The sequence below is a fragment of the Pinus tabuliformis genome, chromosome 3_2 (genome assembly GCF_031772625.1).
Source record: "Pinus tabuliformis cultivar Carrire ecotype Pingquan chromosome 3_2, CPIR1, whole genome shotgun sequence".
NCBI lineage: Eukaryota > Viridiplantae > Streptophyta > Pinopsida > Pinales > Pinaceae > Pinus > Pinus tabuliformis.
Window position 1 is genome coordinate 307,345,052 of NC_142302.1, and position 10,983 is coordinate 307,356,034.

Genomic DNA, 10,983 nt, shown 5'->3' on the forward strand with positions numbered 1-10,983 from the left:
GATAAATGAAAGATATATAATGTAACAAAGTATACATTTTTTACATTAATTAATAATATAATTTTAAAATAATTATTTAATTCAAATTAGTAATATTTCATATTTTTTATTTATTAATAAATCATTAAATTTAAATATAAGTCAACTTCATCAAAATAATTTATAAATATATACTTATATTTATTAATATTTTTAAGAAAATAAATTTTGTTAAAAAAATGAAAAGTGTAAATAAATCTGTTTATGCATAGTCTAATGAGGTGGAGGAGTTACCCAGAAAATTATAGAAATTACGGTCATATTTAGAGAAAATCCGGCAAGGATTTTTGTAAATCTAAAATATAGTTGTTAAACTTCAAAATTTTAGGTGTCTTAAACATTTTTTTATAATGTTGAATCCATTTCCACCATCAAAAACACGATTCAAACACTGCATCTACAAGATTTTTTGAAATTTTTTGCCCAGATTCCGGCCACTTTTGGCCATCTCGGCAATTCATCTACAAGATTTTTTGAAATTTTTTGCCCAGATTCCGGCCACTTTTGGCCATCTCGGCAATTCGTCCGCCTCGTCTCCATATGTTTAATGTTATGTATTTTACAATAAATAAAGAACTCTAACAAATATGCCAACAATATATTTTATTTTTTATTTATTAATAAATAATTAAATTAAAATATAATTCAACTTCATCAAAATAATTTATAAATATATACTTGTATTTATTAATATTTTTAAGTAAATAAATTTCGTTAAAAAGATGAAAAGTATAAATAAATATGTTTAATGTTATGTGTTTTTACAGGAACTCTAACAAATATGCAAACAATATATTTTATTTTGAAAATATGTTCAATATATTTTTCGCCGATTGGATACATTACATTGTTAAGAAAAGTATCTATTTTCTTAGTTGTAAAAAGGGGATTTAATATCTTTTATGTGAGCGTTTGAGATCTTCTCTAATATTGATTTCGATATATTTAATTATAAATTAAAAAAAAAATAGGAATTTCGTGAACACCATGGTCGTGTGGAAACATCATCGTTGGAAAAAGGAAATTGTATGTAATGTGTGGTATATTTAATTTTTTTTCGGAATTTGCAATTTTTTATTTTATTATTTATTATTTAAATTTAATATTTAAATAATGTTTCATTGCTGTTTTTCATTTAATGAACTTTTTTATTTATTTTTTTCATTATGAAATGTTTATTAAATTTATTATTAGTTTAGTGGTTTATTGTGATACAATGTGTAAAAATAATAAACAATTTACCATTTATGGAATTTATGGGGAGTATTGGAAAAGCCAGTGGTTGAAAAGTCAAGAAAAATATGTTTTCCTTTGTTATGTTTTGTTTTCATGTAGAGATGTCAATTTTTTCCTTATTATGAATTAATATCTAGGCAAATATTGTTGGGGTGGTTAGAGATGCATTGACCTTTAGGGTTCTAGTTGTTTGGCCACACAACATGTTTGTGGAAGTGTTTGGTTTATTGTTTCATTGATATTTTGCAAATGAAATTGTCTTTTGTAATGTTTACAAGTGTCATGTATTTCAGAGTTTGATGCTAGTTTTGTTGCAATTACGTGATTGTGTCGTTGGCTTTTCATTTCGTTTACTGAGCATTATTCTCTTGTTGTGGAAATGTTTGTTTGGTGCACACTTTTTGTATTCTCAATATTTTCAATCAAGAAGAAAAAGTGAAGTTCCTCTACAGTCAATGTTAGGCAGAAATTTTGTGTTATTTGTTGATAGATGCAATGAAATAATGTTGTGGCCTTTGTGATTCATATATTTTTTTGTTTTTCTTTGCAGTAGAGAAGGCAACTTTTCCTTTGTTCCCAGGGAAAGTTGTTTCTTTTAGTATGGATCTGTCTATTTGGAAATTTCTCCCATTTGAGATTATCGAGATTGTGTTTCATTGGCTTCCTTTATCGGTCTTGATGAAATTTAAGTTAGTTTGTAGACAATGGTGTCTTCTTTTGCAAAACCCCTTATTCCTCGCCTGTTGCACTCAATGCGGTGACAAAGAGTTGGGATTTATCTCTTTCCTGGTTCATTTTCCCCATGCCTACTTCATCGCATCCTACCTTAACGATAATAGTCGCTTATGTACCATGGTTTTTCCTTTTATTCATTCTCGATACATAATTCAATATACAAAAAATTAGTTCATTGTCATTCCTTTTATAAAGACTTTTAGAAATACTAGGGTTCTTACTCTCGGGGAAGGGGGGTTCTTCTCTTTATTGGAAACATGTAGTCCACAAAAATATGAATGAGTCTTATTGAAACATGTTTCTAAAAACACAGATTCACATTTTTTCATTTGTAGCAGTGTTGACATGGTTTGGGGGAGGACAAAGCTTCCATATGGCGGTGTTACGCCACCAAAGAAGGTTATCTTATTCAAAGGAAAAATTTTCTGGCCTTATCTAGACAAAGGTTATGAAGATTACCCTACATATGGTAACATTATCTATTGTTTGGATCTGAAAAGAAACAACTGGGGTATCCATTTGTTCCTATTGTTGACATACGATGTATGTCATTAGGTTTATATAGGAATCAACTTGTTTATCTTGATAATAATGTTTCAACCTTTGTTTGGTCACTTGAATATATAGACAACTTTGAATTTGTTCGAGTCTTGAAAGGGTGAAGTTTGGAATATTTTGAAGATGATTGGGGGTATAAATGTTTGTTGCTCGAATCTATCTCCATGGATATAAATAGTAAATAACCAGATTACCTTCCTTTGCACATGGCTGAAGAAAAAGTCATTTTGTTGGGTTGCTCAGAAGTGGTGTTAAAGGTATATGATTTGGTGACTAGATTATGTAAAACAACAATTGTTGATGGAGTTTCTGTGGTCAAAGCCGTGGGGTTCAATCTGCAAGCAGTTGAATATTTCAATGACCTAATTGAAAATGGAAATGTTTTTTTGCTTATTCTGAATGCATTTTCTATTAGTGACATAACTTCACTGCTTATGGATATATTGAATTAGTCTTTGAGGCTTGAACATGTTTGTCTTTTCAATATTGTTTAATGCATATAAACATTTTCTCAAAATCATTTTAATCTAGATTTTGAAGTTATGTTGAGGACAAAGCTATGGTAAATTTGTATATGTTTGTTGCAAATTAGTTTTTTTTTAATATTATCAATCATTTGAAATGAAACTTGTATTTATTTCTATTTTGCAATATGTGGAAATGGAAAGGTTTTCCTGCTTATTTGGAAAGAAGTATTTGGTTTTATACATCTTGATATACGATTTGTTTGTGTGTTTTCTTCAGTTGTCTGTAGGTGTTTATTATTCAAAGCATTCGAATTTTGTGCTCACAATGTTTTACTACTCAGCTATATGGAAAATGAAACAATTTTGTTGATGTTTGTTTTAGAAACATAATTTTTCAAATGTTGCTTGTGTGTGTTTGTTGTTGGAATTAGAAGTCTTTTATGTTAGTATTTAAATGTATTTATTGTGGTAGTTTAGTTCATGTTTACAGTTTTGGAGGATTAGTAGTTTAAATTTTATGAATATGGAAGAGTAGGTGTTAGCCTCATAGGGAATTGGAAAATGACATTTTAACTAACTTTAACTTTTTCGTAGATATGTTGAGTGAAGGAAAAAACAGTAGTGGTGAAAAAAGGCCTCGGTCTCCAGGTACACGACAACGAACAAATGAATACCAGCGACAATGGTATCAGCAAAATAAGGATGTCATTAGAGTGTGGAGAAGATTTTTGTACTAGCGCAAAAAAATATCTTCAGCAAATGAACAAGGAGGAGATGTAAATCATAAGTATGAAAATAGTTTAGCTTTAGTGTGAGGAAGAATTCGTTTGGATGATCATTTTCCTGCATGTTTGCGATGTGAAAGAATTTATGTTTCTTGCAAGCTTTACTAACATTTGGAAACATCACGTATGGAAAGAGAGTGTTAATATAAACAATGATCATGTTTTGTCTGAAAACAATGAAGGAAATGTTATCTTTGGACATGGCCAGAACGACAGGAACAAATAATTTGTTGCATCTTGTTTGTTTGTTGATAGTGACATGGTTCCAGAGATGAGTGAAAATTTGGGGGATTATGTTGTCGAGGTCGGTCAAGGCTTTCCTTATAGCAATTATATAGTCAATATAGTTAGCCCTCTGGAATCTATGTGTAATGTCTTCTTGCAACAGTGTTGGCACTTCAAGTTTTTATCTTTTCCATTGTGTTTTTTCCCTACTCATTTGAAATTTTTACTATTTTGTTTTTTTCCCTATTTTTTCACTAAACAATGTGGAAATGATTATTATCCAACAAATAGATTTGCAACCAGTGCAACCAATATTCCTTCCTGAAAGCCAGGCACCAGCACCAAATTTTCAAACTTTGCAGAAAAAAGAAACCAATGCCCTGCCTAACTGTAAGTTTGGATGCCTCTGTGTTTCGCTAGAAGAAAATTTCATTGGAATGTTTCTTTGCTTTATTGTACGGTGTCTCCAAATTTCTTTGTTGTTCCATCCATTTTCTTAGATGTCGTATGTTTTCGAACATTGTCTTCACAAAGGGGGGCTTGATAGAAGTGAGAACCGTCATTGTCGTGGAAATGGTGGAAGACATGCTATCATGGAAGATAGACAATGTGATTTGATTGAACAACTTGTTGTGTCAGATTTTTTTGTTGATAGTAACATGCTTGCTACGATGGTTGACAATTTGGGGCAAGTTGTTTGAAATGTCGGAACCACCATTTTCCAATGTAGTTGTGAAGAGAATGTTGTATGTTCCAGAAAATGTGAGAGAAACCTTCCTCCTAAAGCAGCACAGGTGGCTAATGCAAATTTATTTTGAAATTTTTTGCACTTGTGAATGTTACATTTATATTGTTTTGTGCATATTTTATCTGATGTTTTTTGGCAAAACATTGGTCAGGTGAATAGTGGTCAGGAAACAAATTTGCAAAGAAGGTAACCAATAATATTTCGTCAGGTTGCAGATGACAATGCAACAATCAAGCAAACGTACGTACTTTATGTTTTCATTTTGTTGTTTAATTAAAAAATTGAAGTTGTTTTCTATGTTTTCCATTCTCACAAAGGTTATTTTTTTGTTGGAAGCAGAATTTGCTCACCTTTAACCAATGTAGAAGAATGCATTCCCATTATTTTGTGGAAATAAATGATGCAGCTAATGCTGCAATTGGACAAGTTGTTTCACATCGTCACCGGCTTAGACTTGTGTGCGTTAGAGAAAATGAAAGTTCTCCCTATCATTTTAGCAGAGAGATGGTTGAGGTCCATAAAACATTTCGGTCTAGGATTGACAGTGTTCCTGCTATGCATATGTGCCAAGTGTGCAATGAATGTTATCTTGGTATACAAGTTGTGAGATGGCATGAAGGGCCGATTTGTAAAATATGTAGGAGCGACAAAGGTGCTCATCAGTTTTCCCGCTTTAACAACATGGATCTAGGTCAACAACTTGAGGTTCTAAGATTTTTGATACAAGTTGAGGAGATGATGATAGTGCGGGTAAATCCAATATTGCAAGTGTCGCATGCTCATGGTGGTCAATATAAATATAGCGCACACACAATAATTTCTTCGTAGGATATATCTTTGATTGCAAGAAGCTTCCAAGACATGTTGAGTAGCCAAATTTTTTTATTGTTAGAAGATAAGGTGTTCAATCCAGATACTATAAATACTATGTGAACAGAAAGCATGTGATGGATGCATTGCTTTACAAAATCCAGACGGATAAATACTATAGGGATGTTGAAATTGACATGGATTCAGTTGCTTCTCTCCTAGAAAGAGCTACTGATGTCTCTAGCAGGTTATTATATGTTTATAGTGATATTGATGAAATAGCTAGGGCCAATGCAGAGATTGAAAGAAAGGGGGCTCATTATTTTCACTGTCACCCGTCATCCTTTCTTTCTCACTTGCCTAATGAATCCATGGAGGTTGATCAAATAAGAATATTTATTGAGAATGTGTAAACTACATCTGGTGAATCAATGGATTGGACGTATATTGGCACATATCCCATAAATGAATATAACATTGAAGGATTGCTAGACATGGCATTCCCCACTTTATTCCCTACAGGTGATGGTGATTGGTTGCATCCATGTATTTGCAATGTTGAGATGCATGAATATGGTTTGCATCTATTGAGATATTATGATAAATAATTTGGAAGCCATCATTGGTTTCAATATTTCTTGTTGAATATGATTATGGGCCATTGTATTCAAAGCACAACTTCTTTCTTTTGGAGAAGAATATCCATGAAAATGCCCCTGCAATAGTTCAGGAGTTGCATCAGCAGCTTTGTGATCTGCCAAACAATAAATTGGCTGAGAAATTAATGCATTTTGGATCTTCTCTTAGGGGTACAAGGGCTTATTGGACAAAGTGTCATTTTGAACTCACAAACATGATCACCCAGCTGGGTTGCCCTACTTTTTTTTTTTTTTTACTTTGAGTGTAGCTGACATGAAATGGCCTGACTTGCATGATATAATGCCTTCAAATATACATTCTCATCCGCAAAGTGATCATGCCAAAAAAAATGAAATTGTTATTCAGTACCAGCATTTAGTCACTATGTACGTGCACCAAATATTTAGTCACTAGTCACATATATCTTGGTGCTAAAGAATTTTGGTATAGGTTTGTTGGCATTGCTTTTCAACTATTTTTTAAATATTTGAAGCAAAATGTATGTTCTTGTCATTGGTTAACACATGTTAACTGCATGTTTCAATTTTTTCTAGGTACAAATTGTAGCATCGAGATTCAACTCACATCCATGGATTATTATGGTTTCCTGGAGCACCAGATATGGAAACATTAGATTGGTTCAACGTCACTGCTTTCGACGTAGCAAAGTGCTTCTTTGACAAATATGTTACAACTTGGAATCCACGTGACATACATCGTCGAAATGTCATGATCCCTCAAATTTTGAATGACGATATGTGTCTTTTAAATACCCAACAATTTTTTTTTGAAATCCTGAAGAGGATTATGAACATTTGGTGAACCATGTTCAGAGGCATACAAAATGCAGTGTTGATTCTTATTTACGTAAAAAAGGGTATGTGCTTTTGTTTCACTATGATGCTCCATGGAAGGTTCGTGCCAATTCAACATTGAAAAAAAAAATATGAGCCAACTCAAAATGATGACCTTTTAAATGTACACAATGTGGATATTTTAACAATGTGGCGAGCAAATGTTGATTTCCAGCCAACTAGTTGTGTCTCAACATGAATTTTTAAAGTATATTGTGAAATATGCCTTGAAGGCGAAGAGAATATCAGAGAGTTATCACGAAATGTTAACAAGAGTTTCTGGTGGGAGTGGGTCTGAGGCTCCCATGGTATCCACATATAGAAGGTTCCTTGCTGAAATGCTTGTTGAGCGTGACATTTGAGCATAAGAAACCTGTCATTTGTTGCTAAAGCTCCCTCTTGTTGTTTGTAGTCACAAATTTTTCTAGTTGAATGTTGGGAAGAAGGTGTACCAAAGGCTTTTGTTGCATTCTGATGAAGTTTTGTGTGGAAAAAATTTCATTTGAGGTTTATCAAAGCCAACCCATTTTTTTGGAGCATTGTGCTTGATAGAAATAGAAAGATCATGGAGTTTTCATGCGAAGCGTGGGAAGTATCCAGGGAAGGAACGATATAGCCATGTTATTGTTTGTGTTTGGCCATGGTTTTATGTTTTTCCCGATGAAGATTCAGAAGAGTTTGAAACCTTTTGTTGGGGTGAGTTGCTTTTATACAAGCCATTTTGTGGCATTACTTTAGATATCGGGTTTTCAACTAAAAGTGTCACTGGGAATTGGAGGAATTTGAGATATTTCACTTGTCATGTTGATCGAGACCCTTTTCCGATGAATGCAATGAAGAATATGTTGAGCCCCTTATACATGAATAAAATGTTGATCGAGATTTGGAAGAGTGGCAGGTTTTTTCGTGGTTGGTTCCTCCAAGCAATGTAAACATTTCAGACCTTGATAATCTTGGTAGAAGGGACTTTGATATTCATTATAATTGGTAGGAAATGATGGTCTCAAATGATTTTTTAGAACAAGGGATCCATTTTATAAAAGATGTGCAATCTGCGAGTGTTGTCAATGGCAGCTTTGTTGGGGACACATATTTGTCACCTTCGACTCTATCAGACAACCAACTAGCTTCTTTTGGAAAAAAAATCGACACTTTGTTAATGGTGGGAATGATGGTGATTTGAAAATGATTATTCAAGGATGTTTTGGAACTGGGAAGTCTTCTCTCATTCACTGTATTTCTCATGCTCTTTCTAATTTGACAATGAATGATAAAAGTCCTTTGTTACTGCTCGCACCAACTGGTATAATTTCTTTTAACATACGTGGCAAAACAATACATTCTGCTTTAAAAATTCCTATAAAATATATGAAACCACTATCCAACCAGGCTCTTGCAGTGTTTCAAGAAGAAATTAGGCACGTTCGATATATATTGATTGATGAGATGAGATTTATAGGTCCAAGGCTTTTCATACAAATAGATTCTCGTTTGTGAGAATCCTTTCCTAAAAACAAGGATTCTCCTTTTGGTGATAGGTCCATCATTCTTGTGGGTGACCGTGGCTAGCTACCCCCTATTAGGGATAAACCCTTGTATGCAGGTAGAATAGCAGGGAAAGTTTTTTTTTTTGGACAAAATTTATAGGCAACAAGGAGATTATCTGAGACAAGCATCTTTTCACAATATTTTAACGAATATTAGAAATGCAGAGCCTTTTCTTGTTGATTGGGATCTTCTTATGATGTGTGTCAATAGTTGCTTGGATCGAAAGGAAAATAATTTATTTGATTTTTCTATTCACTTGTTTGCAACGAATAATCTCATCAATTTGCACAATCGAAAAATGCTTAAATCATTAAATTGTCCTATTGCAAGATGTGTTGTTGAATGCAGTAGAAGAACAGAATTAGGTGACAGTGATGATGATGTGTTGAAGCGTGAAGTGTTGTTATGTCATGGAGAGTGCATTGTTATGTCGTGGAGAGTGCGTGATGTTAACGTGTAATTTGTGGGTTGAGGCTGGGTTGGTTAATGGTGCACTTGGATATATTGAAGATATTTTCTTTGCATCTGGTTCAAAGTTGCCACAACTTCCACAATTCGCTATAGTTATTTTTTAAAATTATTGTGGTGTTCCATTTGATAGGGCATGTCCAAACGTTGTTCCCATTGCGCCTATCATTAGGGGGAATCTTAGACAAATTCCATTGAAAATGGCATGGGTGTTGACAATACACAAATCACAGGGGATGACTTTGCAACGAGCCATTGTAGATATTGGAGATAGAGAGAGGCAAGGCTTGACATTTACAACTATATCGAGAGTGAAATCGATAGATAGTTTGTGGATTTCACTGCCTTTTTCTTTTCAACGTTATGCAAAAATGTAAGATAGTGCATATGTTACACTTAGAAAGAAAGAGGAGGAACGATTGAAGTCGATATCATTTAAGAAGTATTTATGTTGATTATAGTTTACTATTTTGGCATGTCTTTGTTGTTGCTTGCAATTATTTGTTTGCACATCAATAGGTTGTTTGTTATGCTTCTTGATCATTTGAATAGATTTGTTGATTGGTAAAGTCAGTAAATTAAACATTTGGAAGAAGTTGCATGGGTCAATAATTTTTTTGTGGTTATGTTCTTCTTTGATTGGTTTAAGTTTAGATATTTGTGCTTTCTTTTGTCCTTTTTTTCAATCCTATTACATTTATGCCAACTTAAATTTTCTTGTGGATTTTTGTTTCATCTATATATATATACTAAATTTATTTTTTATCTTTCTATCATTGAAATGCAGATATGGAGAACAATGATGCCATTTATTACATCAAAGCGATTAAATCTATTAGAGGAGCAATAAGTTTTGTTGGCTATATCCAAAACAGGCTAGACAAAAAACATGGTTTCCATCCTTCTTTTGTTGATGAACATTTTCGTGTCTTGCATCAAATGAAATCAGATGTTGAATACTTGTATCATTTGCACCAACGAGAATATGGAAGGAAAACAAGAAGGGATTGGTTGGAAAGTGTGAAGCATCATGATCATTATCCTGTTGATTTGAATTGGTGTTGCTTTTGTCATAAGTCTGGGTGTGTTTTGGAAGAGGCTAGCATTTAATAAGTGTTTTTTGTTGCACTATTTAAAGTTGAAATTCGTCCCTGAATTTGTTGATGTAAATAGAACCATCATATATCTCAAATAAAAATTTTTGTTCCATATGTTTTTTATATTAATCTTGGGGTTTATAGTATTAATATATTGATATGTTTATGTTGATGTACTGGTTGTTGACAATGTTTCGATGGTTTATAATGTTTTCATATCAATGTAGCACTACCACAACCACATAGTTAATGTGGTTGATATATGCCAATAGGCATATATCAACCACATTGTTAATGTTCTAATTTTTCACTAATAGATATAAACTCAAATCCCAAAAAATGTTATGCAACCAAAAGCCTAACCCTATTAGCTAAACGTTAATATTTTTAACTTTTACCGTTTAATTTTCACTAATTTAACAATACAATACATTCCACTTGAAAAATACAATTTATAAAATAAGATATTAAGTATATTCATAAATCATGTAACCATTTTATAACTCTTAAATTTATCCCATTTTACAACATTGTTCTCTCCATTTTACAAGATCCATCTTTGGTTGGTGAGGGAAAAACTTTGGACTGTGCTAAAGATTTCTGAACAATCATATGACCTTCCATCCTTTTTTGATGATGTAACCTGTGGAACAAATATTATATGGAAAATTGGTAAAGTAAAATAGTTTTCTCTAGAACGTGAATAGTTGAATAGAAAGAGAGAGGCAAATATCCAGAGGTGTAGTTTCAATATTTTCCATAGAAAATTCTTGG